Here is a 6193-nt window from a genome sequence, read left to right as displayed (position 1 = left end):
TGCGGAGCACAGGCTCCGGACGCGCAGGCTCAGCGGCCATGGCTCACGGGCCCAGCCGCTCCGCAGCATGTGGGATCCTCCCAGACCGGGGCGCGAACTCGGTTCCCCTGCATCGGCAGCCGGACGCGCAACCGCTGCGCCACCAGGGAAGCCCGATAGGTTTTTAAAGAAGGGATTTTTGGGAATTCATTCACTTCTTCTGTCCACAGTCATGCACGGTTCCCTCCAGGAATGCACAGCTCTGTACTGTCTTTAGGAGGGAGATGGCTTTCTTTACAGGGTCTAGCTTAGAGCCTTGCGGGAAGAGCAAAAATACCCAGCACAAGGGAAGGACAACTAAAGGACTTTCATGCTAAAATGAGTGCAGGATCAGCACGAATGATAGAGCACTGATCAAAGGAAAACGGGAGCTGAGTGCAGTGGGCTTTTGTCAAGAAAAGCTTTGTCAAAGGCTGAGGAAAGCATTTAGAGACGCATCTCTTCTTATCCTTCACCCCACTTTATAGTTCATACCTCAGACCCTGTTTCACTGCCTCAGAATAGCTCTGACCACCCACCGTGCCATCTGTCCGGGTGAAGGGTCCGATCCAGTGAGATTTGTGGCCCTTGTTCTTTACATCCTTTGTCTGTCACTTTCACTTATGTCTGTGCTCCATATCCTTCCTCCCTTTGTTGCCAATGTTGCATGTCCCTGGCTTAACAAAAACAGCCTTGGGGTTGGTATTCCTGATCTCTGGGCTATTAGTGAAATGCAGCAGTGGTTGCATTCTTATCTCTAAGCACCATAAGCCTCCTGGTGCCAGAAGTGTAAGATCACGACTACATTGCCATGAGATACGGGTCCACAATTCCAGTAATATGCCATTTGCCGTGAAGCTGTGTCTGAAATTGCTATTGACTCTCTCCTCTGACTTTGATTATTCTCCTAGGAATTTTCTTTCTTATCATAACTCTCCTAAATATTACATTATCCATATATCTCTATTACCAGCTTCATTCATATTGAAACTCAGATATTTTATTAAGTCACTTCTAAGGACCTTCTCTGGACAAAACAATGTATCAGATGTTGGGAAATGAAATTAAGTTGGACATGGATCTTGCCCTTGAGCAAATTAAGCTCCAGCAAGGGACATAGGACAAGTACATAAATACCTATCTTGTAAATGGTCAGAGAGATTTACAGGAAGAGAAATAGATGGTTGAGGGCTGGGAAGAGAGAAGTAATTCCTTACGACTGGAAAGAAGAGAGAAAACCATGTGATGGAAAGTGATACTTAATAGGGCCTTGAAATTTGGGTTGATTTGGGATATATGAAGATTTTAAAGGATCTCTTGCAAGAGGAGCTAAACTGAATAAAGGGGGAAATGGACACCAAATGGAGTTTGTATAAGAAACAACGGTTAGCTATTATGTCTGTTAGAAATGCTTTCAGACGTCCGGGGTTTATTCTGTGAGAACCTGGAGGTGGTTGGTCCTAGGATTTGCTCAGGTCCAGCTGTGTCCTCAAGGACCTGGTCTTCTCTTCTTTCACGCCATTGACACCTCCCATCTAGATCAATCACTGGAAAGACAAATGGATTTGCTGTGGTTGTCTTAGACCGTTTGCGATTGAACCCCTTACAAAAACAAGGCTTATTACCAAGAAGGAGGAAGCAGAGAGCAATAAGAAGGAAAAGAATGCGGAAGAGGAGGAGAGAGGAGATGGCCTGAAAGTTGGATTTTCGCAGCATAGTGAGAGAGAAGTTTGGATAAAGTGTGGGAGCCATTTTATGGATTAACCTCGTGTTGCCAAACTCCATAGTCAGAGTTTGGTCTTCCAACTCGACCTCTTCTTGGCGTTTGACTCTGTGGACTCACCTTCCTTCTCCATGTCACCCCTTCTCCAGTGTTTTCCTTCTACAGCAATGGCTGCTTCTCGTCCATGTAATTTGCTGGTACGCCAACCCCCCTCCGCCCCCGTTTCCCAGGTGAACGGTCCAGTTGCTTTCCTTGCCTCACCTCTCCTGATGGAACCCACATAAACTTGCCAGGTTTACACGTACTGCTCGAAAGCCTCCAGCACAAACTTTTGAGTGTTCTTTCCACCTTTGGTCTGGGCTCGCCACACCCACCTCAGCCTCTGCATCTCCCCATTTGCTTTCTGCAAGCCCTGAAATACCACACCCTCCCCTTGCTTTGGGTCAACGCATAACTCTTCACTCGTAACTTCATGTAAGAGGCATTTCTTTCATGATGCTGTCTTGCAGTCTAATTCCTGTCACTCCTCTGGGGTCCCAGTTTGCTCAATTCACCTTTTCTAGTGCTTATTTCACTATATTTAGTCACTGATTCAGTGACCAATGATTTCCTAAGTCTCTCCAAGGCCGCTGTAACCTGCCCACCCCAGGCCACTATTCGCTGCCACCCAGATCACTGGACGAGTCTCCTTTTTAATCTCCTTGTATCCTGTGGGCTCTCCAAACTGTGCTTTACGCTGAAGTGAAATGATCTTTTCCAGACAAAAAGAGTATGGTGACTGTTCTCTGCTTTAAAGCTTTTCAGAGATTTCCTGTCATTCTCAGGAGATAGACAAAGGTCCTTACACTTCATACGAAGACATGCGAGGGGCCCCTCTCCAACCTTGATGCACATTTGCCCCCCTCTTACTCTCTCTGTCCAAATCCCACTGGTCTTTCATTTATTCAGGCCATCCTCTCCCTTCACAGAATCTTTTAAAGCTTTTCTTTCCTTTGCTTGGAATGTTATCCTCTCAATCTCCACCGAACTAACTTCTATTCATCTGTCTGATCACAGCTCAAGAACCACAGCCCTGGGGAAGCCTTTCTTAATATTCAGGTCCATGTCTTCAAGAGAGCCTTGTCCCTCTCATTCATGGTGCTTATCTTTGTTTATGACCAGGGAACTGTTTTTATGATTCTTTAATTAATATCTCTTTCCCCGTCTAAATAGTCATCTCTGGGAGTGTATCACTTGGGTGTCTTTTGCTCGTGCTTCTATTCCCGGTATCTTGCATGGTGCCTGGCAGAGGTATAATGCTCAGTAGGTATAACTCTCTTAGCAAAAACGAATGGGTGAATCGACTTTCTGTTTTACACCTTAAAATTCTGGAGAACTGAGACAATCTTGATTTGACATGATATCCCAGTACCTTGAAGCGCTCTTATCTATGAAGGTTACTAAAACGATTGATGGATGATTGATTTCATGAATGAACTATTGTGACTGTCAGGCTGATGAATGTGGAGCTAGCAATAGGAGATTTTAGGTTTGGAAGCAGTCTATTGCCCTAGCCAGCTAACCCCAATGCTCCCAGCCAGCTCTTCTCACTAATGCTCTTAGCTCATTTCTTTTACCCAATCTTCTCTTTTAAATATTTAACAAAACCTGGAAACATGTTCTCATTTCTGCCTCCTGTGATCAGACCAAAGAAACAGGACCCCTTCAAATATGTGACCATGTTTTCCCTGGTTTTAAAGGATTTGGGGTTTTTAGACCCCTCTGACTTCTTTTTCAACTTTAGAGTCAGTTCTGTTTCAGGTTGATATTCGTTTCTGCTTTTTAATCCTCCAAATCGCCTCCCTTGATCTCAAATTCCAATCTTACACTTGCTCATCCTTTCATCTAGAAGCTGCATTGGGGGAATAGGCACTTTGCCGGACTCCCACAGACACAGGTCCTAAAGGGCAGTGTCCACACCGCGGTGAGTGCTGCTGGGAAATCTCCTTCTGTGCAGTGAACAAACTGAGTGTTAGTCCTACTGTTTGTATCTGAGCTGCTGCTACAAATAAAACCATGCCTCTCGCCTGGGGTGTGTATTTATGCAACCGCGTTTTTAAGCTCAGGTAAATCCTCAGTTTCAGCCTCATCTTGGCTTGCCTTTCCGATCAGGAAAACTTTTATTTATCATGTTTTTCATTTTCTCTGAACAGATGGTACATTACCAGCAAGTGACAAATAACGAGCTTCCCAACAAGTATTTAGAAACAAATAAACTTAACCACACCAAAAAAATATGGCAGCAGGGTGTATGGGAAACACACTAAGTATAAGAGTTTATAACAGTATTTGCTTTCCTAAAAATGGCATCATGAGTCCATTTTTGGAAAAAAAATAATATAAAATGTTGAAAGAAACGGAATTAGCTCAGTTGGCATCATGTACATTTCCTTTGGAACACAATTATTGGGAAAAATAATCTTCTCTTGTCAGGGCATTTACATTCCTAGAAGACAGAAGCCCTGTCTAGCCTCACGTATATAAATAGTAGTGATGTGTTATGATCAAGAGATGCCTCCTATTTTGCTAGGAAAAAAATTACTAATGCTGTTTACTGCAGTGAAATGTGATGCAGGTTCAGGCAACGCATTTGCAAAGCTGCATGCTCACCATCAGACCCTCCACTCAGATTTTCTAGGGGCAAGGCCTGAGAACAGTTATGACCCGGATACAACACTACAACATCCATTTGTATTTCTGTATTCTGAATTTTCAAGTATTGCTTTCCTAAACCAAATCTCCCTGTTGGAATATAGCTAACGCTACACATCGGTTTCTCTATATTTCATCAGAAATTGTGTTTGTGTAGTGAGTTGGGTCTGCTCCACTGGGTTAAGTGTAATTTGAATTACATGCCGGTTCCCTGATTTACTAATAATAGTAGCTTACTTTCTTTTTACATAGAGTATCCTTAAATTGGATCCTTGAATATGGATATACCATTGCATTATTGTTTTTATCTGTGCATGTTTTCAAGAAGACAAAATCATGCTAAGTTTAGAGAAAACAAAACTGTGCCAAAGGGTCTTTCTGATTCTTAACATTTCTTTTTCTGTTCAACAGATTTTTAAAAATCTGTGCCAGTGCTATATGTACCTCTAATAATGTTCTAAGTTCCATAGCATAAACCTTGCATATTTTACTTGCCCTCTCCTAAATTGCCCGTATCTCTTCCATGCCAAAATAATACTATGCTGAGTATTCTTATGCATATTCCCTTTTGTCAAGATATATGTATGTGTATATACACATCATGTATATATACATGATGTGTATATACACATAAGTGTATATCTATCTGTCCATCCAAGGGTGGGTGTAATCACAGGTTACGCAAATAATCAGTTGCACCAAGTATTGTCATATTGCTTTCCAGAAAAGTCATATTAATTTATACTCTCACCACTCACCTCATGTTCTTCTGTTTCGCCACATCTTCACTGACACTTGATATTATTTGGACTTTAAAATTTTTGTCAATCCAATGGAAGAGAAGTCATATCTTGTTTTAATTTGCATTTATTAGATTGCTAATGAGGTTGAACGGTTCTTCATATATTTGTTAGCTCTTTGGATTTTACTATGAATCACCTATTTATGTCATTTGCTTACAGTTTCTTTGGGGTTGCCTTTCTTCTTCTTGATTTGTAGGAGTTTCCTTATATTTTTAAGATATTGCCCCTTGCTTATTTTAGATCCTGTAAATCTTTCCCAGTCTATGATGTATCTGTCAACTTTGTCTAAGATACCCTCTGTTGAATGTCCTTCAGTTTTTTTGAAATATAGTTTGTACATTTGTGAGTCTCAAAATGTTCTGCACATTCTTAAATTAAATTAGAGTTCCACCCTCCACCATCCATTTCTAATCAAAATCACCTTTCTAACTCATCTTGATCTGCTTTCTGTGTGGTATAAGGTTAGGAGTCAGAAGGTTTTTTCTTTAATTGGTAGGCAATTTTTTCCCCATTATCTTCGGCTAAACAATCTACCTTTTCACAATTAATTACTGGTGCCAACATGATCATATTTCAAGTTAACATAATTGTGCAGTATTTTCAGGGTTCTCTATCTTGTAGCAGTATCATACCTCTGCTTATTACTTTGAAACGTGTCTTCATGTATGATAAAGTAAGACCCTTGTTTTTGCCTTTTTTGTCAAAACAGCCTACACTTCACATTACTTTTAAGTAAGTTTTCCAAGATTCTCAGAAAGCTTTTTCTGCCAATTTGGCATTGTGTCAAACTTACAGATACACTTGAGAAAAATAAAGATTTTTAAAATGTGAAAACATCCATCGATTAACAAAGTATATTTCTTTTTTTATTTACATGCGGTTGATGTCCTCTAATGGAGTTTTTAAATTATACTCTGTACAAATCTTATGGGTTCTTGGTTCCCTGAATTCCTATATA

At 41.1% G+C, this 6193-nt stretch overlaps 1 protein-coding gene across 3 annotated transcripts in view; it reads left to right on the top strand.

The window, feature by feature from the left end:
- Window positions 1-6193, top strand: part of NKAIN3 (sodium/potassium transporting ATPase interacting 3) — a 560708-nt gene that overhangs the window by 232514 nt on the left and 322001 nt on the right. The gene's annotated exons all lie outside the window — the stretch shown is intronic.

This window comes from Physeter macrocephalus, chromosome 15 (assembly GCF_002837175.3).
Source record: "Physeter macrocephalus isolate SW-GA chromosome 15, ASM283717v5, whole genome shotgun sequence".
Classification (NCBI taxonomy): Eukaryota; Metazoa; Chordata; class Mammalia; order Artiodactyla; family Physeteridae; genus Physeter; species Physeter macrocephalus.
The sequence above is the reverse complement of the archived record's forward strand: the minus strand, read 5'-3'. Positions and strand labels throughout refer to the sequence as shown.